This window comes from Sturnus vulgaris, chromosome 5, assembly GCF_052056855.1.
Source record: "Sturnus vulgaris isolate bStuVul1 chromosome 5, bStuVul1.hap1, whole genome shotgun sequence".
Lineage (NCBI taxonomy): Eukaryota > Metazoa > Chordata > Aves > Passeriformes > Sturnidae > Sturnus > Sturnus vulgaris.
This window is the reverse complement of record NC_142247.1, coordinates 13,183,017-13,208,113: the sequence shown is the minus strand read 5'-3', so window position 1 is coordinate 13,208,113 and position 25,097 is coordinate 13,183,017. Positions and strand designations below refer to the sequence as shown.

The following is a 25,097-nucleotide window of genomic DNA, read 5'->3' as shown; positions in this document are numbered from 1 at the left end:
TGAGATGGCACTTCTCCACAGCCTTTACCCAGGACATCAACCTTTTTCCATTAACTTGTCCTTCCTGCAGCTCTCTGGTTTCCTGTGCTTGTTCTGGTCTGAATTTCCTACCATCCACAGCTTTGTTATGCAGGTTTTACTTCAGGAGGCAAGAGGTTTGCCTGTGCTTTGATAATTGGGAACTGCTGAGGACATAAAAATGCACTACCAGCTATCACCCTTCATTTCCCAAAGCCCTACAAACTCTTTCTGCTGACATAGCTAGACATCTGAAAAACATGTGCCTCAGCATAGAAGGCATCAGGAAACGTTTGCTTAAAATTAACGTTACCAATCTCCTGTCTCTTTGTCAGCCTGAGAATATGAGCACCAAGGTCTCCAACAATGCATGGATGATGGTGTTTCTTGAAGACCTGCCTTAAGCTTGGCAGCCCAGCCCAGAATGTCTTCTACAGATGTTCTCACTGTTCACCTTGGACCTCCCTGCTGCCACTCAAGCTTTCCTGGTCATTAACACAGTTGGCAGGGGAAAAACTAATGCTTGGTTCCTATGTACAGACAACTCTCCACCAGCCAGTTTTACTGCCCTGGGAATTGGGGCTCACTACAGTTATAGCACTCCTAGTCTTGCTTCCTGATGCATTTATATCTGTGTGGAACTGACAAGGAGTAATAAAATCAATTGATGATTTCTCTGAACCATTTTCTCCATGTTAGAACTGTTTCCAGTGTAGCTCTGCTGTACTAAACTCTGCCCATCATCTCTTGCATTTACAATAGCAAGAAGTGTGAGTATGCAGATTAGACCCAAGCAGGAAGATATTGCTAGTGATGATTTTTTTCCAATGCAGCTGGATTCATTTGACTGGTAGCAAAGTTTTCTGACTGGTGCGACTCTATCTGGCACCAAGAATTATTTGAAATCTTTAGTGTTTTTTCCTGCTGTGAAAACTAAATATTTGTCACACCAAGATACCATATCAGGGTGGTATGTCACCTACCTAGCATAATCACCACTTAATCCAGCAAAGTGAGGCTCTGATCCCATAAGAGATTCCTAACAGAAGTTTAGTTATGCTAAGCTTCATGTTGATGGAAGCCAACTGAGCTGAGGAGAAGTACAGAGCTTATTCAGCTCTAGCTATGATCTTGTAGTCCTCACTAAAGTTCATTGTAAGTATCAATTTCTCTTGGGTTTTTGTGTATTTGCAGTTTTTAAAGCAAAGCTTTTGGAAAACTTCCAGAGAGAATGTAACCTGTGCCTTTTTGCTTTGTCGAATAAACAGATGAATGTATTTGGGGCTTCTGATGACAAATTCAGATACTCGTTCTACCAAAAAAGTATGGCCCAATAGTGATTCTGTAACACTTCGACCAAAGATGAGACTCAGGTTCCTTTGTATGAATAAAACATAAAACATAATTGCGTTTTAATAATTTGGTTTGGATTTTATAAAACAGAAACACTTAAAAGAAGACAGAGAGTGATGAAAATGTCTCTTCCACAAACTTCAGGTTGTCCTAGGGACCTACTGTTCAAAAAAAATGCCAGATTTGGAGAAGAAACTGCTCCTCGATTCTAAGATTAACTCTTCCTTGCATTCAGGGACAAGGGCAACCAGGGAAATTCCTCTCATCCCTCCACTGAATATTTGGAAGGGCAAAGTTGTCTTTCTCTGATTTCTGGGTCACTTAAGCTGATAAAAAAACATGGCTTACTTTTTTGCTGGATTGTAGCTTTATGGCTTACATGACTCTTGGACTACTTAGTCATGAACTTGGTTGTTTCACCATTTAATCATGAAAGACATCAAGAATTTGGCTGGTATATATGATGATCCAGTAACAACTCATACATTGCTGCTGTTTTCTTTCCAGTCAGGAAATAGACAACAATTCCTTTTAAATTAAAGTGTAATAATTTGCCCTGCACATTGCCAAGGAGGACTCCTTAATATGATCCTTACTTCTCCTCTATTAGATTCCTTCTTATACCGTCACCATTTGAAGTCATTCTGGATCAAATTGTTACGGTAAGTAGTGATGTCCAGCTTCTACTGGAAGACTGCAAAGCAGGAGCAGTCCCGAAGACTATGTAGGTTGAAACCTATGGTCCTGTGACGTTATACAGCGGCATTAACATGCAAATACAGCTGTCATTTGAACTTGCTTCTTGGCAATGTCATTCCCTCAAGCAGGACACCTGAAGCAGGTATGAGACCAGTGCCTGCCAGATATCCCAACCAAGCTGTGATTTGATGTGGCTGAAAGTCAAGGTGGAATTGATTTCATAAATCTTCCTTTGGTTTAAACCCTTGCAAGAGGTACCTAAAATCCCATAACTCAGATCACAACTATCCCTTCCAGCCCTGGCGAAACCAGCAGTTTGGGATGGCACAGGGGCCGTGAAGCACACTGCGGCCAGTCCCCGCGGCACCGCCTGCTCCAGCAGAACGCTCGCCGGGGCCGCGGCACGGCCGCATCTGCGCGCCACTGGAAGAAGGTGCGATGCTTCCTAATGGCCTTCCGGCTCCTCCAGCCCTGGAGCACCTGGAGCAGCATCATTTCTCCTCGACACGCGTGAATGCGCTGCTGCCTACACCCGCACCTTTTCCGTGTGCACGAAGTGTCTGTGTCGCTGCCTGGCCGCTGCTCCCTCGCTTCCCCGTGCCTGGAGCAGGGACGGGGCCCATTAGCCCGGCTTGCTCCGCAGGACCAACCGGGGGCTGCCCCCCAAGCCCAGCGGTGCCTGGCCGGCCGTGGCACAGGACGCCCCGGTGGGGGTACCCCGGTTGCCCTGGCAGTTCCGAGGTCCCGGTTCTCAGCCAGGTTCCGCCCTGCCGCCCCTCCCGGCTGCGCGGGGCCGCCCCCGGCCCGCCCGTCCCCGCCCCGCCGGCGTGGCTACCGCGGCCGCGCATTGTGCGGCTGCCGCTGCCCCGGGCGGAGCTCGGGGAGCCGTCGTGGTCGCTTTGCACCCCCGACCATCCCCGGTCGGGCCTCGCCTCCGGCTCTTCCCTCGGCGGCGCCGTCCGGGCTCGGGCGCGGTGAGTGGGGGCCGTGCGGTCCGGGGGAAGCGGGTGATGCCGCCGCCGGCTCTGTCAAGCCGGGGCTCGCCCCGCAGAGCTGGGCGAAGGGGCAGCAGGTCTGTAGGCTCCCCCGCCGCGGCCGATAGGTTGCAGTGGCGGGGGCTCGGGGAGCGGCTCCGGGCGCCGCCGGGCCGGGCGGCGGCGGAAGGTCGGGGCTCTCGGTGAGAGCGGGGGGCTCCGGGCTTTGTTTATGGCTGTGAGCTGCGGTGAGACACAGCCCTGCCAGGCTTTCGGAAGCTCCCTGGGAATGCTGGAGCTGGAGCTCGCAGGTTTTACTCCCTGCGTGAATATTCGGTGTTTGTGCAGACACTGCTCTCCTTCTCTTCCAGTCTGGAATAGCGATCTCAGGTAACTGGAATTGGCTGTAAATGTGATGATTCCTGTGGTCTAACTGCTGTAAGCTTTATTCACGCAAGTAAGACCTCCATGCATGAGTAAAATATTTTTTGCAGAATGATTTTGCATGTTTCCACCCTGAAGTGCAGTCTCCGATGGCTCCTGCAGGAGATGGGCTTGTCCCTTTCAGTGTGTCTGTGTGTGTGTGTGTGTGTGTGTGTGTGTGCGCCGTCGCTGTTAGTTTTGGCAGCTGTAAGTGATCATTGGTAAAGGTCGGGTGTCTTCGTGTAGTTCAGGAATGTATTAGGCTGGATGTGTGCCTGTGTTTTGATATTGCAGAAGCAACAAGAGAGAACAGCCTTAAAAAAAGGTTAAATGAAATTGTTTAGTTTTCTTAATGCTTATCACTTCCAGCTGGCATACTTGTAAGCAAGTCATAGTAAATTGCAGGAAACAATCAGGTTTTGTATTTTCTAGCAGGTTGATGAATAATAGAAGGTAGGTCTAAAGCTAAATTTTGATGCTCCATTTAAAATAAATTCTTGTCATTTCTTCTGTCTCTTGCACCTGTTAGCTTTTAGGAAAGGATGATTATTAGGTGATGATTAGGCAGCTTTCTTACAACTTTAATTAAAGGAATAGTTCACTATAGGTCAGCTATAGAATAATGGACCCACTTGTCGTCTAGTACGTAATTGAATGTAGAGCTGTGGTACCGCCTGGTAAAACTGTTCATTGTCTGTAACTTCTCCTGTAGCCAAAGCAGAGCTAAAACTTCATTCTAGGAGTCAGCTGAATACAGTGTATAAATCTAGTTCCTGTGGTAGACTAGTGATAGTGGCTTATAATGAAACATGTATTGACAGGGATTTCATATCTATAATGTACATCGTTGATTGAGTGACTTAATGTTTCATCTTGCAGTTCCTTATTAATAATCTAATTAGGGGAAAACTCTGGAAGGAATATGGAATTAAGACACAGTCTCTGTGGAACTCAGTAAAAAAGACATTGCAGAGCAGACAGAGTGTAAGAAGAATTTCCAGAAATACTTACTCGTTGCCCAAGGCAGAGCCAGATTTTGAGCACTCCTAGCTTGTATTTAGGCTCCAGAGTTAATTCGTAGATTTTCAGGTCTTTCTTTTCAGTATTCAAACTTTTATATCCAGAGTGCTTTGGGAGACAGGGAAATGTGTCTGTTGTAAGCCAAATTCTCAGTCATCAACACATAAGAAAATCATACCCTGAGCACTTAAAAAAATCTGATCCTTGGGTTGCAGTCATAAGTCCTACCACTTCCATGCTGAAGGCACTTCCATTTAATTTTTACAACAGATAGGATTACAGTTGTAAAATCTAGCCACAATAAGCCACGTCAGTAAAATGACTTCAAATTATTTTTTTTGTAATGTAGATTGATGAATAGCTCTGTAAATACAGTAATAGAACTGTATATGGCACTTAATCTCTGAACAAAAGTAATAGGTAATGTCTAAAAATAGTATTTCCTCTTTCAACAGTAGAGTTAAATATGGGTATTAACTGCAGCAAGATAGATTGGTCCAGAGCTGGAGGCTCAGATCATTCATGCTTGCTGACCTGTCCTACTTCTTTATTTTCCTTTAAAGTATCACTTTTGTGAATATTTTTGATAATAAATCGCAAATGCAAATGGAAAAGCTGTTCTTTAAAGTGAAAATTGGAGCTTGTTTTGCTGCACCATGAAGGCACTGTAATTTCTAGAATGTGTTCTGATCTCATGTAGCTCAGCACAAACTGCTGAGCTGTGTTGAGGTTGTGCCTCCATTTACATGAGTGGCTGGTCTCACACGTGGGCGACAACATCTTTGCACCAGGGTGGAACTATTAGGTCTGGTTCTGATCATTTAACACTGTTTGAAGTGCTTCAGTGTCACTGCTCAATAAATGCCTTCATAAAAAAGTCAGTGAAAAATTTGCCTCTTCAATAGCCCTGTCACAGCCTCTCAAGGAACTGTTGAATTATGAGAGCTGGTGATTATCTGCCTATGTCTGTGGCCCAAGACTCATTGACACTGAGCACAAAGAAGAGAAAAAAATGACAAATGCTTGTCCAGCAGCACATTCTCTCAGAGGTGTTTGCTTTCTCCTCATTTCATAGAATTAGACTAATGAATTTGAGGTATGGCTGAAAGACTGATTAATTAGCTGGTGTGTATTTAGCGCTTGGAAGATGGAAAATAATGTATGGGGATGCTTTGAATTAAGTGCTGTTATTCCCTGCTATTAAAGAAATTCCTTGCCTGCTCTGTGTCTCATGTTGGAGCTGTAGGCAATTTTAAAGCATTATTTAAGCTGTGGTTTAGGTTTGTTTAAGCAGAAGAGTGAGGAAGAGTCTTTCAACAGGAAAAATAGTAGGTAAAGATTTTCTTGTTTAAGCCTTTTTTTTTTTAGTAGCAGCAAATCTCTGTATGTGGGAATGAGGAAAAGGGAGTTGAATGGAACCGAGCGAGCTGTCGTGTGAGGTAAAATTCTGATATTGTTCTCTTATGCCATCCTGGAAATACATTTGCATTTAAAATTTCCAGGCGAACTAATCTGTAGGACCAGTGCAGAATGCTAAATGAAACCTGACAGCTAACTGGAAACGCCACAGTGGTGCTGGGCATTCCTCTGCTCAGACAATTGAGTTGAAGATTGTTTCTTTTAATGATTATGGATCTGAAATGAACACTGGTTCTGGAAACAAATGGGACGTTAATTTTATTATTCTGAGATATTTTCACTTGAAAGGTGTTTACTTTCTGTCACATTACCCCACAACTGCTTGAAAACTCACAGAAACTGGAAATTCCAAATCCCTTTCTGCCCATCAGATAGCCGCAGTGTGCTCCTTTGTGTAGCTCAGGCTGAAATTCAATCTGCTGGGGAGGCAGGTTGGGGCACAGTTGTGATCCCAAAGATACTGGGTATCACCACAGAGGTCCCTTTATATTGCTTGTGCGAGCAGACACGAGCAGACAAAGTAGCAGCTCTTTCTGGGAATGTGGAAATGCAGTTCCTGTACAAGAGTAAGACATGTTTCTGCTCAGGAGTAGTGAGATGTAGAAGCCAGGATGATGGCAGCTGGGGAAGGAATGTGAAAGGGACCATGAAAAGCATCAGAAGAGATTGGTGAGTTTTACCTTTTCATGTGTCAAACTTAGGTGCCTGCAGTTACTGGAAATAAACTGTCCCTGTGCAGACAGACCAACGATGCAGAACAATCTGAGGAGACTGAGGGTTGGAAAGAGAGAAGAAAATGATTGATAGGTCAATGTGTGTGTTGGGTGTGAAAGAGCACCTGCAGTCACAGGGCTGGAACGAATCGAGGGCCTGTGCTTGGCTGTGGCTGCTGCAGTGCAGCACTAGTACTGACAGCACAGTGGTCCATGATATCCCAGTTATGAATAGAAGGCTTCACATATGCAGTGTGGATGCTTTTGGCTCCCTGGCATAACTGTAAGTACTTGCACTTGGAAAGTTTCTGAGGGAACGGAAGGAGCTGATGAGGAGAGCAAAGTGACTTATTTCTGAGGAATGATTATAAATACTTAATATAGATTATCTGAGAAGTAAAGACGCCATTGATTCCAGGTATGATTACTCAAGAAACACAATCTCTTAGCCTTTGCAAGAGGGTGTGATTTGACATCATGGGCTGCAGAAGAGAAGGTAACTTGAACATCAAGAAAAGCTGCTTGCAACGGTGCTAAATGATGGTAATGTTTGGTGTTGTGTAACACCCACATAGAACTGGGAAAAATGTTCTGCAGGGCTGGTCATTCGGAGTCATATCTTCCCTGGCTGAGCTGTGCCTGGGGATTAGGGTGGAGGTTTGGGAAACAAAGCTCTTTAGTCTGCCAGGTCCTCTGTTGGGAGTTGGCTGTTAAACCCCCTTCTGTAGTCTCCTGGAAGGGCAGTCATTCGCTGGTAGCTTGGATTTGTAGGGATGAATTAATAGGTCTCATTCCATCTTTAGCCTCTGATCCAGGAAATACATGAGCATTTGCTGGCAGCTAGCACGTCTGCTGTTATTCTGTAAAACAAATGCTGGAGCATCTTGCATTCTGTTCTGATCATGTGGTGAAGGAATATGGGAGGAGGCAAGTGATGGAAGTGGTGAGCACAGCAGGCTGAAATATTACTGGGTTTGCACTGACTTTGTTAATTTGTGTTCTTGGACCTGTGCTGAATTCTCCTCTTAAATAAAAGCTGAAAAGCAACAGGCCTGGGGTGTTTTCCTGTTTTAAGTTACAGCCATTACTGGCAAAAAACCCTAATGGCTAGTCTTGGACAGCAGTTGCCTCTTCCTTTGCCAAGCCCAGCAATAGGCACAACTTGTTGCTGAATTGTGACGAGCCATTTCAGAGGGTTGTGCAGCTCTGGGTTTTGTGGTGTTACTGCACAGTCGTGATACTGTTCTGTTTCCCTCTTCAGATACGAGGTGGGTCGGTTCATGAAAAGTCTGATCAGACCACTGAGAAGTACAATGTGTGATAACCTGTGTCTCCTGGCTGATGTGATGGTGTAACAGGCAATCTTTCCTCCACTAAATTTCTTGTATCCCACAATAAACTAAGAGTCTATATAAATGCTTTTCCTACAGAACTGGTGGAGTTATTAGGGCTCCAAGATGGTATGTTGTTGCTAGATAGGGAGGAGTACGTTTATTCTAATTTTAGACAGTTTGTGTCTTCAGCATGAATGGTTTATTGAAGGGCAGGCAGGTAATACATGGACAAGCATTTACAACCCTGATTTGAGGATGAGCCTATTTTAATTAAGTGTAACTTGAGTCACAGAAGTTCCTCATCTGGTGACTTGGAATAAGGTTTTCCAGGCATCATCCATTTGTAGTGAAGATTTAGAAGAAAAGAAATTCCAAGATTTCGTTGTCTTGGTTGCAAAGGAAATCAGAAAGATGAGAGAAGCTAAACAACTTCCAGGAACTGCATTAGCCCAGCTTGGATGTGTTCATCCAGCCCCTCTGAAAGCTAGTACTGCTGGTTTTCCTTTCAACATTGTATTAACTTTTCTTTCTGTAAAATACTCTGTTAAGGCTCTCTCTAGGAAGAGTGGAGGGCCACTTCTTTTCCTTTTTTAAACTGCTATAACCTGATCTAGAGAAATACTAGAAAACTGATTTGATTTGGTGATTATCAGGTAAATAAATTTTGTCTCCTAATTTATCTTTTAACAGGAATCCCCACTGATGTGTGCATAGGTATGGCTTGGCTTTACAGAAACAATTAGTTTTTAAAATATGGGCCCTAAGAACTACAGTACAGAATGTCGGTGCACTCCTGACTGCTGCACTGATGATTACCAGACTTTGTTGGCGTGGTTTTGCTTGTTTGTTTTGCTGGGTTTTGTGGTGTTTTGGTTTTTTTAAAATTTATTTTAATATTTGCATATTTTCATATTTGTAGGGCTAGGCAAAGGCTGCTGTCAGTGGGTTATCAGATGTAATAGATTATTTGTTTGGACTGGCACAACAAAACCACTACGCCTAAAGTTCCTGGTGTAAATTATCCTGTAGTGTAGTCCACCTTCCTTGACAGATACCTGGCCTTCAAACCAGGACACCTATCAGTTAAGTCTGAATAAGCCCAGTTCACAGTGCCAGGAAAAATACATTCTTGTGGTAATTCTGGCATCCCTGACGATAGAAAATATTGGAAAACTTGAGAGAGACTTTGTTCTTATAAAATATCCAATCCAGTTTTGTGCAACTGAGAAGCAGCTTGGAAAGTTCAGATAAGAAGCCAGATGTTGGCCCGATTAGTGAGATTTGCTTCCATGAATCTAATTTGGCATTACAGCATGCTTCCCAAATTAATTCTGTCATGTATCATTTCAGTGTGAGTTGATTTTCTATTTTATTCTGCATGACTTCTGTTCATTTATCATTATTAAGCTATTTCCTGGAGATACTCAGGCTTAAGTGTGTACTTGTATGACTACCAGAATTGTCTGCAGTTACACAGACAGAAAATATTAATCTAGGTTAAAAGGTAAATTTTTCCCGTGTACTATGTATGCTGTGCTTCAGTCACCATTTCCCAGTTTACCTGAATATTTGATTTGAAGAATTGTCCCAGCCACGAATAAGATACAAGATTTATGCTTAGCTTATTGTACTCATGTACAGAAATTCTTTCTTTTGCTGTTTTTGACATTGGTAATACACTCCTGGCATATTTTCTTTTAAATTTTTTTGCTGGGAAAAGAGTATGCAAAAGAATGTTTATTAGCTGATTTAAATTCGATTAACTTCATTTCCCTTTCATGGAGTTTTTAACAATGCTTAATGAGAGATGTAACTGAATTGCAGAGCTGTTACTTCCCTCTGAATAGATCGAGATCTTCCCTGAATTCTCATGAAGGTTTCTTGATCATTCACACTTTAATCCTGGCCTTCCTAATTATTTTGTAGCATATGGAACGTCCCACAGATGCTAATTCTATTAGCTTTTGTCATGCTTATTTAACAAATAGTTCCAGTTCCTCATTTATCTGCTTTAGTATCTATTGTTTATTGGTGATTTTTTTTCTGCCTTTAAACCCCTGGGTTGAGGCACTAAGACCACCGTGTGCTAGGTGGAGTATAAACACAAAGCAAAGTTCATTCCCTGCCTTGCACATTAACACTTTCGTTTTATGGCTAAATGAGGGAGATTCCTCTTAACTGCCTTGTAGTCAGACCTCTACAGACACTTAGTTGCCACTTCAGCAGCGTTTAGAAAGTAAATCTCCAGCTTAGGGAAATAATAATTAAAACTGAGCACCTCTGTTGCTGAAAAAATTCTTGTGCTTGTTGGAAGATGCAAGAATTTAAGTTTATAAAAACTACCTATCATCTATATGCATAGGCAAAAATGTGATGCTCTTTCCTCTCTTCTTCCTTGCTTTTCCTCTCATTCAAGCAAATGGGCTGATAGATGCTTGGAAGTTGAGTGTCCCTCCTATTAACCTCCTTGTTTGCTTGCCTTCTTTCAACAGCTTCTCCATTCACAGTTTTAAACAACAGAAGAACACTTGAAAATACTCTAATATCATGTAATCATGTGGAGAAGGGTATTCTGCTTCCCTCACAGATGGTTAAACTAGAAAGGTTCATTTCTTGTCCTAAAGTCTGTTATGGCTCGAAGAATGATAAAAAGCACACTGAAATTGCAGATCATTGCATTGCTGAACACACACCCCGGTGTGTGCAGCACTCTGAACTCTTTGAAGACTTGAGCCTGGAGTGCAATTTTGTGGGCAGCAGAGGTTCAGAGGCACAGAGCTTGTGGATGTTAGGGCATGAGCTATGCTCTTTCCTAAGCATTTCTTAAGCATTCCTTGTTTTTCCTTTAGTTTTCCATGCGGGGACACAGATGTACATGGATAAACATGCAGACACACGGTGTTTACAGATTGAGCACGATAGCTGAGCCACGGCCAGCGCTCTGCTGGGTGTGCAGTGTGTCCTCCCTAGGGCCTGCTGTAACCTTGTTTGGGGAATTGAGTGGAATATGACTCCCAGCAGCATGCTTTATGTAGCTATGTATTATGTATGTAGATGATGTGTTTCTTGTACTGACAGAGCTGGTGAAAAACGTGTATGAGGCTTGCTGTTCTTTTCAGAATGTGTGTCCAGCCAGAGCCTGGATGGCCTCTCTGTGGTGGCCATCAGCTGCTGGGAAGAGCTGGATGCAGTCTCACAGGGAATGTGGAGAATGATGCATAGCTGTGAAAGCCACTGGAATAGCTGCCATATCTATTGGGATTCCTGCTTGATCCACCTGAGCTTTGCAAAACCTGGTGAGAGATACCTGGTAGAGCCTTGAAGAGCTCGGAATGGCTTTCTATCCACGGGCCCTACTGAGCAATATATACATAACTTGATGCAGTGATCTGATCTTTGGGTATGACCCAACTCCTTATGGGATCCCATATAGTCTGGAAGTGGGTTGTGGTTTGGGATGGCCCCAGTGATTAGGAGACCTTCTGGAGGTGCATGAGGGAGCTTGGGTAGTCATTGCTACTGCTTTGGGTGGCTGCAGAGTTCCTTGCATGCATTCAAAGATCCCAAATATAAGCAAATAAAAGCCTTTGCTTTCGTTTCCCCCCCATTCATGGTTTTTTTGGGTTTTTTTGGTTTTTTTTTAACTCCTGCATCTGCTATGATGCACAATCTCCTGCCTGCCTCTGTGAATGAGACAGCAGTGGAGCAGATTTATTAAGCTGATAAAGAATGGGAAAAATAGTGGATTTAGTGGAATTTGAAGACAATTCACACCAGTGAGCAGCACAGTATGCTGTGCTGGAATAAAGTGCTGCAAGATGGTGCCCTTGGTCAGGATTTGCAAAGTCACAGGGGACATTTGAAGCTGTTTGAGAGAGAGAGACTTGCTTTGATTATGCTTTAAAAACACTTTCTTTTGCTGACTATAGCAAAGCCCTTATCTTCCTACCTTGGGAACAGAATTCTTTAACGTGTGAGTGCTGCAGATCCTGCTCAGACCAATATTGTTTTGTTCTTAATTTATGATGGCTTTGGCTTACTGTGAGGAAGTTAAATGTATTGTGGCTCTTCGGGTGGTGACAGGAGATGTCTGGGAATTGTGACTCCAGCCCTGATGCAAACAGATCTCAGTGTTCATGTCTTGCTTTGTAGCTGCTGAGGGGGTGTGATGGACTGGGGTCCTCTTGCAGACTTGGGTGAATTCTGGAGGAGCACATGGGTAAGAAATCAGTGAGTGAAGAGAAGCTGAGTGATGCCTGTGCATTTAGAATAGCCAAAGGTGTCGATTATTCAGTACTGAGTTTTTAGGTACAGCAGCACCATGTGCCTTCTTCCTTGGAGCTTTTCCATGCTGACAGTGCTATCCTGTGCTGTAGCTGTATCCAGTAGCACTGACAACCGTGTCTTGGCACTGTCCTGCTTCCCATCCCTCCTTCTTCCCCAGCTCTCTCTGATTAGAGATTTCAGTTTCTTCCATGTAAGAACTGTGAATTACTACAGTAAACCTATTACTCTCTGGGGTTTTGCTTTTCTGTTGCCGATTTTAATGAATGGAACTGCGCAACAGCCGAAAAGATAAAATCATATTAATTAAGGTACTAGGTCATGTTGGAGGCTTTTACTTTCTACTAAATATAAGAGCAAATATTGGAAGCCTGAAGAAATACAAGGGAAATATTTAGTACATCCTCTATGCAGGGAATAACTTAGGGAAGGGTGCAGATTGGCCAGCCTTGCTCTACCTCACCTAAGTGAAGTGCCCTGCAGCTCTCTCTGGTACCTCAGTGAAAGATGGATACTGGCACAGCACAGCTGGATCCATCTTACTGTGACCTTGTACCTTGTCCCAGCAAGGTCAGGCAGTAGGTGACAGTGGCAGCAGGAAGCAAGGACAGAAAGGATGCCCAAGAAAACGTGAGTCTTCTGAAGTCACCATTAAGGTAAAGCACTTTAAAAACTCACCAATTCAACCCACCACCTTTAGTGGAGAACAGAAATCTGACCTTTGTTTCAGTTATTTCTGGTTCAGCTACCAAAATGCCTTTGTGTTTGGGCCTGAAGCCAGTCTGGCTAATGCCATCTGGGGGGAAGAGCCTACCTCTTATGGGAATACCAAGCCTGGAGGTCCTCTGGTTCCACGGAGAGTATTTGTGCTCAAACAGAAACGAGCAGAGCTTTTTACTGAATCAAAAAATCCTTGACTCCCTCTGTGTGTTTGCCTACTGCCTCCTGCAGTCTGCTGTTAGCTGTGCTTTCCCGGCTCCCTGGCAGCATCTCCTCTCACTTTTCTTTGTATGTTTTCCATGAGCACAGAGGCATCTGTGTTAATCTCTCATTTTGCAGGTGATTTCACGTTCTCTGCCAGTCTTTATCTGCCTCCTTTTTCTCAGCTTTGTCCTGAGGTGGAAGTAAAATTTGGTGAAGATTAGAGACAAATACATATAAGAGGGATTGACCCAAGTTTTCAAGGCTTGAAGATGACTAAGTAGGGGAATAAAGTGCACTTACACTCTTCTTTAATTCGGTTGGATTTTTTAAATTATCGTGCCAGATCCAGCTCAACCTGTTACTGTAGTAGGACAGGCAGGGCAAGAGGGGCTCTTGCATTTTTTTCTTTACCAAAACTTGAAGATATCTGGTCAAATCCCACCACCTTAGATAGGCAGCATATTAAATCAGCCCTTGAAGGCCTCCCTACAGACTGCTCCATCCCTGCAGAAAATGGACTTGGAGGGCTGGGAGGGAGGGAGTGGTTCCCTTCCCTTCGATTTTGTCTTTCACTTTTGAGGGCTCCTTTTGTTTGTCTGGGTTTTTTTTTTAATTTCCTTGAGCATCACTGTCATGGCAGAAATGTAACCTTTTAGAAAGGCTGTCTCTCTTCTCGTGCCCTTTAATTAGCAGGTGAGAGCTACCAAAGATCATCCCATCAATATTTCTGCAAAATCAGGGTATTTCTGGTGTGTGTAGAGAATAAACAAATCGAAGGAAAGCCCAGGATTTAATAGCAGTCATACAGTATTCATAGTAGTCTTTCAGCTTCTTCCAAGACTTCAGAATTAGTTTTGAGGCAGGGAGCTAATTTTTAAATTACCTTTAAGTAAAGTGCTGCTGAGGAGTAAAAAAAGCTGCACTGACCCTGTGTGGAGAATGTAGCACCAAGGATCTTTCCTTCGGTATTTAGTGAGATGCTGACTCAGCATGGCATAAACGGAGTCCACCAGCCTTTTGTGACATCTTTTTTTCCCTCACCGTTTGGAAATGAAGGGATATAGGATTTCTGAGGTTTATTATTGAGTCATCTGGCTTCCTGCTGTGAGATTTTGTGGAAATGCTTTCACTGTTCTTTAGTTACCTGTAAATGATTGTGCCTAGAGTGTATCCTGGGAGAACATGTGCCTCTCTTTTTGCTTAATACTTAACTATCTTTTTTGTTCTGCCTTCCACATCATCTACCTCTGTCGGATTTTGGTCTGTGAGTCTGTGACTGAGGTTCCACAGTTTGAGAATAATGCAAAAAACCCCCAAGAAATAAAAATTCTAAATCTTCCAATACAACTGCTTTTATGCATTTGGTAAATGCTTAGGAGCCTGCTGAATAAAGCCTGGGGGAAAAATTACCTGACTTGTATTTAGTTTTACTGAGATGTGATCGCCCTTGGAGGTCAGAAAGAGCTTTCCCTGAATTAAAAGTCTAAGAAATGGTGCTTAGGTTTGTGCAGGCTTTTGAGCATCTTTCAGATTTGGGGTTAGTTTTGGGGGGATTTTCCCTCTTAGTTTGCTTTGCCTGAACCCTTGGCAGCTTGTCAAGCATTATTCTCTGACCTGCTGGGAAGGAGTGGAGAAACAGTGCTCTAATTCAACAAAGGTTGGGGGACAGCATTTTGTGAGGGTTAGAGCTCTTACTGGTTGGTGTTGTCCACCATCACAGATTCAACAAGCTCCCCAGTATTCCTTGATACCCGGATTCTTCCTCCTCTTCAGTTATCACCTGATTTTTGCTATTGTAATTGTGTAAGATTTTCCAGGTTTTGATTTCATATGTAGCAAAATCTTCTGTTTGGGTTGTACCACTGGATCTAAAGTCTAAATCGTGTTGTTCTTCAGTTACTTGTCATACTGGATCTCTAGTGTTTCCTCTGTTTTCATGGAAGCTTGAAAACTCTTCAACTATTGTCTTTTGTTGAAGAAACAGTTTTGTTCAGGTTTTAAGTGACTTCTACTACTCACACAGGGTTGTCGCCTGCTTGCAACAGGGCAGTGGAACTAGTGTTTAAAAAGCTCATATGTTTGAGTTCTTCTTGCCCCATCAGAAAATTACATTGAGGCTTTTGATGGATGACTCAGATAAAGCACAGCAAAGGTGCTGCACTGCCATCCACTTTGCAAACTGCTGCTTCCAGTTAAAATATGGAGAGGCCCTTTTGCCTTGGCTGCTTGGTAGTGCCCCTTTGCCAGCAGTTAGTCTTGCATGTGTCTGCTTAGCAGAACAGAGCCAGTTGAGGTAAAATCAAAAAGCACAGGTTAACCCATGGATAGGAGATGCTTCAGTGAGGGTGGCATTTTAGTTCTGCTGTGGCTGCTCCTCTTTTGGCCAGGCAGGAGGGATCCCTGTGCTGGTGACTGCTTTAACCCTCCTGCTTGCACCCACTAAGGGATCTGATTGCACAGGGTGGCAGTGTCCAACAGAACCTTAGAGACTGGTTTAGATAAATCCATTTAACTGTTTAAAGGTTCCTGTGACCTTGGATAATGTGTTAGTCTGCAAAATGTTCACCTTCACATTCCTCTCCAAATGGTATTGTTTTTCTATCAGCTCTTTTCCTCTATTTTGCCTGGTGAGAAGCTGATGCTTGAGGCTGAGTGTCTTTTTTGTCCATGTGCTTTTGTACAGGCTCACAAAGCTCACAGAGTTCCATGTTAGTAGCAGGAGGCCTGTGTTCTCTCAGGAGGTCATAACTCTTCCTTTGCTGGAAACAAACTCATCCATCCATTCATGTGTGAGAATTTCAGTGGTCTTGGAAGTTTTGGTAGGAATGACAACATGACAGTGGAAGTCTCTGAGGCCAACCTGGCAAATGAAAATGGAGAAGCAAAAGACACCACCACCCACACTGAAAAGGATTTTGCTTTAAAAAACTTGAAGTTGTGTAGAGCTTCAGCCAGGCTGGCAACCTGTTGGGTGGTCCAGGATAACTTGTTGCTTTATCAAGTGAAGGAGAATAGGGAAGAAGTTTTAATGTTCTTTATATTGATGAATTTGGGTTCCTTTTATTATCCTCTTTTTGTGGTAAGGTTATTTATCTTTAATTCATCTAATACCAGTCTTGCCCTCAAGATGATCCTGGGGCATTTGTGTTTGTGTGCCCACAACCGTGGCAGCTAGATGCCAGTGAGGATCTGAGAGCTTCCTTCAGTTCTCCAATAAATGTCCAGTGCCAGCTGGCACAATCCAAGAATTAGTGGACTCGTCCATTAGGCTTTTCTCTGATTAAACCACCAGCCACTCTGCAGGAAAAACTTCCAAATCGCACTCTCCTCTGCAGCAGGCAGGGATTTCTTCCTTGATTTCTTTGCAGCTTGTGAGCCAAAGTGACATCACACCTGCCTGCCATTCATCTGCCAGCACTGCTGGTGCCAAACCAGCTGTGCAACAGCAGTTGCTTTCCATCTGGGGTGAGGACAGATTGCTACTACAGAGATTCAGGCAGTAATTGGATCAAAAACATAATTTGCTCTTTAAGCACACTGAGGTCCAAGTAGATCTCCTTCCCCTGCTGAAAGAACTGAGGGAGAGAGGGGGGTTGGATAAAATAAGATGATAGGAGGGAAATAAAGGGAGGAAAGAAATGAGCTGCATCCTCACCATCTGTCTGCTTGGAGTGGTGCAGCTGCTCTGCCATTGACAAGTTGCTGTTTCTCTGCTCAGTGCAGACAGACAAATGACTTGTATGTGAACACGGATAGCTGAAGACTAATGCTATTAAATAGCCTGGTCACAAAGTCTACCCCGAGGCAAAGCCTCTAGCTGGTGGAAAACCTTAAGAATTCTCTCTCTCTCGATTTGGACTTCTTTTCAGAGACTTACTGTCCTGGTTTAGGGCATAAAGTCACCTCAAGACACACAATTTGGGAGCCAAACATTTCAGTGCACATGCTTTTTCTGGATGAAATCCTGTGTCTGCAGCACAGTCAGTTTTGGAACATTTTTAGGTTATCTGGAAACAAAGGGGAATGGCCAGTTGGAGTTACAGTGGTACTACTACTGTGCTTAAAATTAGTTAAGGATGTGTTTAAATGCTTCATTAGCTCAGCGTCCATTTGCTACCCTGGGCTGCACAGTTTGACAGTGCCAGTGCTCCCGGGATATGAGGAAGATGCTCTCCTTTTAGTTGTGAAGAAAATGCTCTTTGCATCAAGTGTTGTGGAAAACAGGTGAACATGAACTGCAAGGTAACAGACACAAAACTAAACAAAAATTCCAAAGGTATAGAGTGCTCTTATGAATGGCTGTAAATACCTTTGTTGAAATATCAACTGGGCACTCAAGAGGTGTTTGAGAGATTCAGCCAGGGCAAGGAATGTGGGGTTTACTTCTCTCCCAGAGCCACAGGCTCTTTGAGGTGGTCTCATGACACCTTGGGTCCCTATCCAGTAGTGTTGACATCCATAGAAGAATACTTTGTGTACCCAACATAAAAAAAGAAAAATTCAGCACAACACAATTTTGGATACTCCTCTCCTGATGTTATTAATGATGATAAAGACTTTCCAGAAATGAGCTGCTGGCAAGTGTCCCTTCTTGAGCCTGAAGGACCATTCAGGCAGTTGTTAATCCCTGAGAATATCTCTGCAACTGAGTCATTGCAGAAAATCTGAATATGGTTTATGGGCTCAAGGTGTCTCAGCTGTTCAGAGAGGTCATGATGGGATGGCAGTCTTTACGTCACATATAATTACAGTGTAGGGCTATAAATTAGTGACGAAGCAAAAAAAGCACAAACTGAGTTAAATCCATGTGCTTTTTGTGATAGCCCTGTAATTGCTGCTGCTTCTATTCAGCTCTTCTTTTTTTAGTTTATTTCACACAAAACCGTTCCCTACATACTCCATCCTGCACGCCAAGTCCTAACTTTAGTGCATGGCTTATCCAGCCTCTGGCTGGTTTCAGTTATGGAGAATCCATGGAGCCATGAACTTGCCAACCTCTGTGTAAGTCCAAGCCCTGTGCTCACACCACCCCAGACTTTGTGAGCTAAGAAGTGAGAGACTTGCTCTGTCTCCTCCCACAATAGTTTGTTCTCTGATGTCCAGGCATATCATCCTCACTGGAGAGGAGGCAAAAGCTTTTTTATGTCCTTTTCTCCTGTTATTCTCAAGGGTTGAGGCAGTAGTGTGTTCTGAGAATGGCAGCAGATGCAGGCTGTGTTCTCATATTTCTGAGTTTCCTGGGAAAGCTTTTGACTAAGCAGCTGCCATCTCATGCAGAGTCAGAATCTGAGTCTCAGAATGTGGTAGAAATGTCAGAGGAAATATAAGAAGTTGCTGCCCCCAGCTATTTGCTGCCTTTCTTCAAAATCTGCAAGGCCGCTGGAGTAGAAAGTATCTTACTATTTCATCTGGCACCTTCAGCGAAGCTTCACCTCCCTTGGCAGCAGAGCTGATACCACTCAGGATTTACACAGCAACAGTAAAACACAGCCCTTTGACCATCCTTGCTTTGGTAGGGCAGGAGGAGGGGCAGAAGGGATAGTAGTGGCATCATGCTTGAAAGCCGTCTCTAATGAGCTTAAGATGAACTGCCTACTTAATATTCTTATTTATTTTTTTTCCTGTTTCCCTCATTCTGTTGAATGCAAGTGAGAGTTACTTCTGTTTTCAGGATTCATGATGGTAGAGTATGGTCTGTGTAAAGCTTGAACTCTTTTTATTTTTCTTTTTTTTTTTTTTTTTTTTTTTTTAATTGCCCTGTAGTCATATTAGCTCTGGAAATTGAGAATTACAATGTTTTCAGTTCCTTTTGCCCAATCCCTGCCATCCACTCAGAGTTTTTGTTTGCCACTGGAGCCTTGTGAGCATCTCTTGTAAAACTTCACTACAAGTTCTGCATATGTCCGTCTGGTGCCATTGCTGGTATCATCAGACTCTGTGATCCTGACCATGGAAATAAGTAAGCCCAGCTCTGCTCTGAAAATAAAGCCATGTGAGAGGTGAATTCCTGAAAGGTGGAGTGCCAGAAGTCTGGTTTTTTGAGTAGAGATGATCACGATAACCTTGGTGATCCATAGAGCATGTTCAGCAAAGTCTACCGAACTGTGAAAAGAGAGAAAATTGTCAAGGGGGGTTGTGACTTAGTAATTCCTTTTTGCCATGCAGACTATAAATTCCTTCTGCACTGGAAGTCGCTCTTGGCTCTGCTCTACTGTCAGATGCCTCTCTCCCCCTCTCCTCATGCTCCTTCCAAAGCTTGCTTGCTGCTGGCCATGCCAGGAGCAGTGGCTTGGATGAGAAGGGTGAGATTTGTTTCTCTAAGCTGGCTGTAAGTCCAAGTTGCCCAGGATCCATCAGTGTCTTTATCTCCTTAGAGGGTTGCTGTTATTGCTAATAGGAAGCTGCTGTTCCTGAAGATGTTTTCCACATGGGGTCTGGCACTCAGCAGACAGGCTGAGCACTGGGCTCATTGGGTGAGGATGATTCCAGGCAGGACCTCCCCACCATGCAGTAATTGCTTATAAACAGGAGGACAAATTAATATGTTCCCTTTTTCTTCTCCTACCTCCTGCACTTCTTGGGAATGAGGAAGGAAGCCAATAAGAAATGTTGATGTTGGCATTTGGCATTCCAGTCAAAAGCAAAGGAAGATAAAGTGGAATGCCTTTTTGTTGTTGTGTTTTGGTTTTCTTTTGTTTTGTTTGTTTTATTTTTTGGGGTTTTTTTTTGTTGTTTTGATTTTGGTTTTTTGTAGTGGGCAGAGAAGCGTTGCTGCAGAGGTAGTGCTAGGCTGCTGCACAAAAAATCCTACCTGGATTTGTTCTGTTTTCAAATTCAGGGGGAAAACAGTTGACAGTTTTTGTCTCTGAGATTCCTAAAGTGACTGAGCCAGTAAAGGAGACCCAGTGGGTTCTCAAGTGAAATTCTTACGAAATGACCTCGTTTACACTTACTGCATCCTCTAGCAGTAAAACCCCTTAAATGCTGCTTCAAAAATTCATGAGTTCAAGTGCTTTAATGGAAGCAAAGGAGAGACCTCTCTCTTCTGTCCTGAAAGAACTCATGGAGAGTTCAAAGGGAACTTTTAGTGTCTAGTTATGCTGTGCCCAGCCATCCAAGAGCTCTTCTCCTTGAGTTAACCTGAAGCTTTAATGTTTTATTTAAATCACTGTGGGATGTTGATTTTAATGTGAGACTTGTAAATGGGCAACCTGTAAACCAAGGCACTAATACATAAAAGGTGAATTTAACTTCAAATTATGCATACTATGAATAGGTTTTTCTAGTCTTTTCCTGCTGAAATTGTTCAGTATTTTTCTATGTTTTTCATTAAGGTGGAGCTAAGGCAGTGCAGAAAGATTTAAAAATCTCAGTCTTCAAAGACATTTATGAATTTGAGGAACATTGCCATAATGATTTTTTTTTTTTCTCCCAAGTTCACCCCCTGAAAAGTATGCTACTTTTCTGCCTCCAGGATTAAATTCACAGCCTGCTTGCAGTGTGAAAATGCTGGCAGTGATGCAGTTGCATTTGAAAGCTTTGCTTGCGAGGTGTTTTCACTTAGCTGAATATGAATTAAACTTGGGATGCTGTGAAATGCAGTTCACTTGGTGCTCTGTGCAAAGTGGAACATCACCACTCTCACCCATGTAAGGGCTGGCAGGGATCTGTGCATCATTGTTCCTGCAGTCAATTAGTCCTTGATGTTTAGGAGTCAGTCCATGGGAAGTGGAGAATGAGGGAGATTATAATATGAACTCCTGGTGCTGTGAGTGTGAAGAGAGCTTTTAAGCAGGAGCCTTGCGTATTGGAAAAAGTCATAATCTGAGATGAGGGAGGATATGTTGATGCCTTTAGACCATGTTAATTCTGTAATCAGCCCCTTAAATTTTCCTTTTTGTTTTTAGTACATTCTAGCTTTCTCTTTGTCTCCAGAGTTAGATTTGACACTTTTTAATGCAGAGCTTTCTGTAACGTTTTCGTCCAGCTTCTTTTAAAAGTAGCACAAAGGATTTTTGGAAGAATTACTTCCTTTAGGTTTCGTTCTTCATTAGTTTATGTCCTCAGAAATACAAAAGCAGATTAAGTGTCATTAATGCAATAAAAAACAAAGTCAGAATACATGCAACAGAAACAGACTGTCAGCAAAAAAAGTCTGCTATGAAATGTCAGCCTTAAAAACAATCTAATTATTTGTCTGAGGTACCATGTTGCCCCAGGGAAAGTCAACAGGGGCTTTCCTATCTTCTCTAGCCAGAACTCATCAAAATTCATCCTTTAGTTGTAATTTGAATTTATGGTGAGAACTTTAATTCCATTAAAGTGTTGTTTTGAGGGAGAAAGATCAGTGATGTAAAGCCCAGAAGACATACTGTCATCTTTTTATTGATGGTAAAAAAAAGAGAAGAATAAGTCTTTCACAGGTTTGAAAGAAGAGTGAGCCATGGTGCTTGGGAGGCCAAGCATAGGCTGAACCATGTGGTTTTTTGTTGGTACCAGTTGTAGGCTGACTAGTTAAATAGCAGGGAAGGGGAATGCTGGGAGTACAAAAGGCCATTGAAATAAAGCTCAGCTAGCCCAAAGGAAAATCTATGTGCATGTAACTTGAAAAATAAAGCCAAGAGTATGGATGGTGCATTTTATATTGATGATTTTATATTCACTTCACTCTTCCCATGCACTTTTTTCCACACTTACGGTTGATTGAACTGAACTGGCAACATTTTATAAGTAGCGACCAAGGCCTCCTCAGTCCCCAGCCATCAATACACTGCCCTGTCATTGCAGCCCCAAATGAAAATTTTGCAGTAGGGGAAAGTCTGTAATAGAGCCACAGTGGGTTTTAACACAACAGACACTGATCACATCAGCCTGCCAGGCTGATTAGAGTTTAATTGCAATCACCATTTGCAGCCAGATCTTTGATTCTTGGCTTGCACCTTTTGTCAAATGCAGTCACTGAAATGATAGGGTGTTGGGGTTTAAGATACTTCCTTTTGTTTCTTTCTCTCATGGAATTTTGTCCCATTTTGTTGCTAATGGACAATAACCGGCTGCTTAGGAGAGACAAAAGAAGTGGCCAGGCTCAGGGGAGGAGGGCATGTGGCTGAGCTTCTCTTATTTGAGGGTCTCTCTCAGAGGGGCAGAGATACCACAAGAGTTGGGCAGGAAAAAGAAGGGGCTGAAGCAGCTGCTGGCTCTCTCTGGTGGCTTCTGAGGAGGGCGGTCGGAGCTGCTGCTTGGGGAGGGAATTTGCTGCCACTGCCGAAGCTCATCCCGATCCTGCTTCTTCTGCCATGGGCTGAGTCTCTGCTCATGAGAGCAGCCACTGATCTGGGACCTTAGTATTACCTACCTCACTAAAAAAGGACTTTCACCATCTGCTAGGGTGCCCCAGGAAAACGCCCCAGCATCCCAAGCCCGCTCCCCCTCCCAGGGAGCCTTTCCCTGCCCTGCTCCAAGCCGGGTTGCCGCTGCTTGGCCCTGGCCATTTCTTTTCCACTACTGCTCTGGTTTTTTGCAGCACTGCAGCTCTTCACTCCCTACCCTGCTGGGATGCCCCCGCGTGTTGCAGTGTGTTTCCTGTTAATGGTATGCTCTGTTATTGCCTAAGCTAATGGTTTAGTCCAAAATTTTACCCTCCCACCCACCTTGTCAGTCTATCCTAAACTACCTGTCAGTCCTGCTTTGTGCCAGCCTCCTGCTTGGAATTCCTCTTTGGAAATCCCCTAAAACTCGAGGTCTCATGTGACACGGTTTTCCCCCCTACCTTTCTCATTGGACAATGCCTTTGTAAATCCTACCCTTTATCCCTTCTCAGAATTTCTCCAATTTGCTAAGAATTTGTACCTTCCCCTGAACCTCTCCCATATTTAAGTTGTTGCACCTTCGCCATTTTTGTCTCTTGCCCCACGGATTCCCCAAAGTAATAAATCCTTTTTATCCAATACAAAAGACCTCCCCCTCCTCCTTGTCTCCTTTGAACACCATCTGACAGCCAAAAGGCCATGGAGCAATAGCTCAAGGCGCATCTAAGGCCTCCCGTTCCTGGAGTGTGACCCACTCTAGGCATGGGACCATAATGGCAAAGTGGCTGCAGCGTCAGTTAGCAAAAGGCAACATTGTGCTAACCACCAGCCCTTGGAATTCCCCAATTTTGTTAGCAGGAAGCCAGGGAAAAAAAAAAGTGGTGGCTCCTCCACGACCTCAGAGAAATTAACAAAGTCACTGAAGGCGTGGGACCTCTTCAACCAGGAATGCCCTCCCTGTCAATGCTCCCCCAAAACTGGAATTGCAATTTAGCAGTTATTGATATAAAAGACTGTTTTCTTCCAGATTCCCCTTGACCCTGCTGATGCCCCCTGCTTCTTGCTTGCTGCCCATGGTGAGTCTGCCCTGCCATTCTGGCCCCTGCTCCGAGGTTCCTGCTGCAGCCCATTTTCACCATTCAGCCCGCCCACCAGTACCGTGTGGGGCCTGAGCCCGTACCACAGCGCCTCCTGCAGGTGCAGAGGACTCACTGCACCTGCCCTGCCCAGCCGGGAGCCAGCAGCGCCCCTGCTGGCTGTGCCCGGAACTGCACCAAGGGAAAGAGAGGGGCTGGGACTGGGATTCGGTTCTGTTTGTTTGTCTGGTTACACACACATACTAGTGCAGAACTGTCATTCCTTTTCCAGTATCTTTGCCTGAAAGCCCCCTAATTTTAAAGATGTAATAATTCCATGGGAAGGGGGAATTCTCCATTCCAAAGGAAGTTCCCACCTCCCTTGGAAGACACCTATATTTCAAAACAAGACATAGGGCTTATTTGCTGGCTGAATTGAAAGACGTCCACAGTAACAGCCGGAATTAGAGTCTGTGTGACTGATTTCTCAGGCTGTAGCTGGCTGAGCAATAGATGATGAGTTGGGCATCACTGGAATACTGATCTACAGCAGCTCTTGTTGTCAGTACTGAGGAAGAATAGATACTACCTTCACTGAGCAAGTTCATGTTGTATGAGAAATCAATTTCACCCACAGAAATCAGTTAATTCCATAATACAGGCACTTAGAAAAGGAGGACAGTTGTATTATCTGTAATGCACTTGTGAGGAGTGATCCTGTGGTTTGGTCTTTATTTTTGAATGCATATAACATTGTATGTTCAGTAACACCTTGACAACTATCATCTCTGCCAGGAGTAACATTTTGGTTTCGAACAAATTCCCAAAGAGGATCACTAACCACACTACATCTTTTCCTCCTCTTCCTCACACATAGAATTTACCTGGAAATTGTACTGCCCTGTGGCTTAGAGCAGTTTGAGATGAGTCTGGATTTTGTGTCAGCTTTAGAGTCCAAAGACCTCTGGAGTCATGTTTCTTTCCATCCTGGTCAGATCTCTAAAGCTACAGCCTGAAGGTAATTTTGGATCATTAACAGGGATTATTCTGAGAGCCTTGCATTGCTGCTATCCCTGGTGTGAAGTGGCGGGGTAGGCCAGCAGTGTGTGTCTGAGAAAACTGTCATGCAACTGTGAAATTCCACTTCTGGGAAATGCTTGGTTTAAGGGATGACATCAGTACTTGATGACAAATGAATTCTTCATTTGCTTTATCTGCCAAAGAATGTACCAATTGCTCAGCTGGAGAAAGGAATATTTAATTACAGTCTCCTGGAACTTCTTGCACCAGCATCATGGGTTGGGTTTTTTTAGGCATTCTCTTTTTCTCCTGAACCTATACATAGTTTAGGATATACTGAATATTAGATAAAAGCAAGATAAATATATTTCACAAATTAAAAAAAAAAGGTAATTTATACTTCATGCTTACATTGATGGAATAGCTGAACTTTAATCATCAAAGTAAAGTAAAAAAGGCAGTGTAATTTTACTAAATCCTAAAGCACTATGATGTTGGTTTATTATTCTGGCTGATCAAATTATCGCTGATT

At 43.5% G+C, this 25,097-nt stretch overlaps 1 protein-coding gene across 6 annotated transcripts in view; it reads left to right on the top strand.

Moving 5' to 3' along the window:
- The first annotated feature begins 2,875 nt into the window (after positions 1-2,875).
- The window catches only part of PRR5 (proline rich 5), an 88,492-nt gene continuing 66,270 nt past the window's right edge, over positions 2,876-25,097 (top strand). Inside the window, exons 1-2 of one of the 6 annotated variants that reach the window (XM_088164883.1) lie at positions 2,895-3,044; positions 3,416-3,434. The gene's annotated coding sequence lies outside the window, so the exon portion shown is untranslated. Of the gene's footprint in view, positions 3,045-3,293; positions 3,502-25,097 lie in introns of those variants that run through there. The other 5 variants (XM_088164882.1, XM_088164879.1, XM_088164881.1 and 2 more) reach the window with 5 other exon arrangements.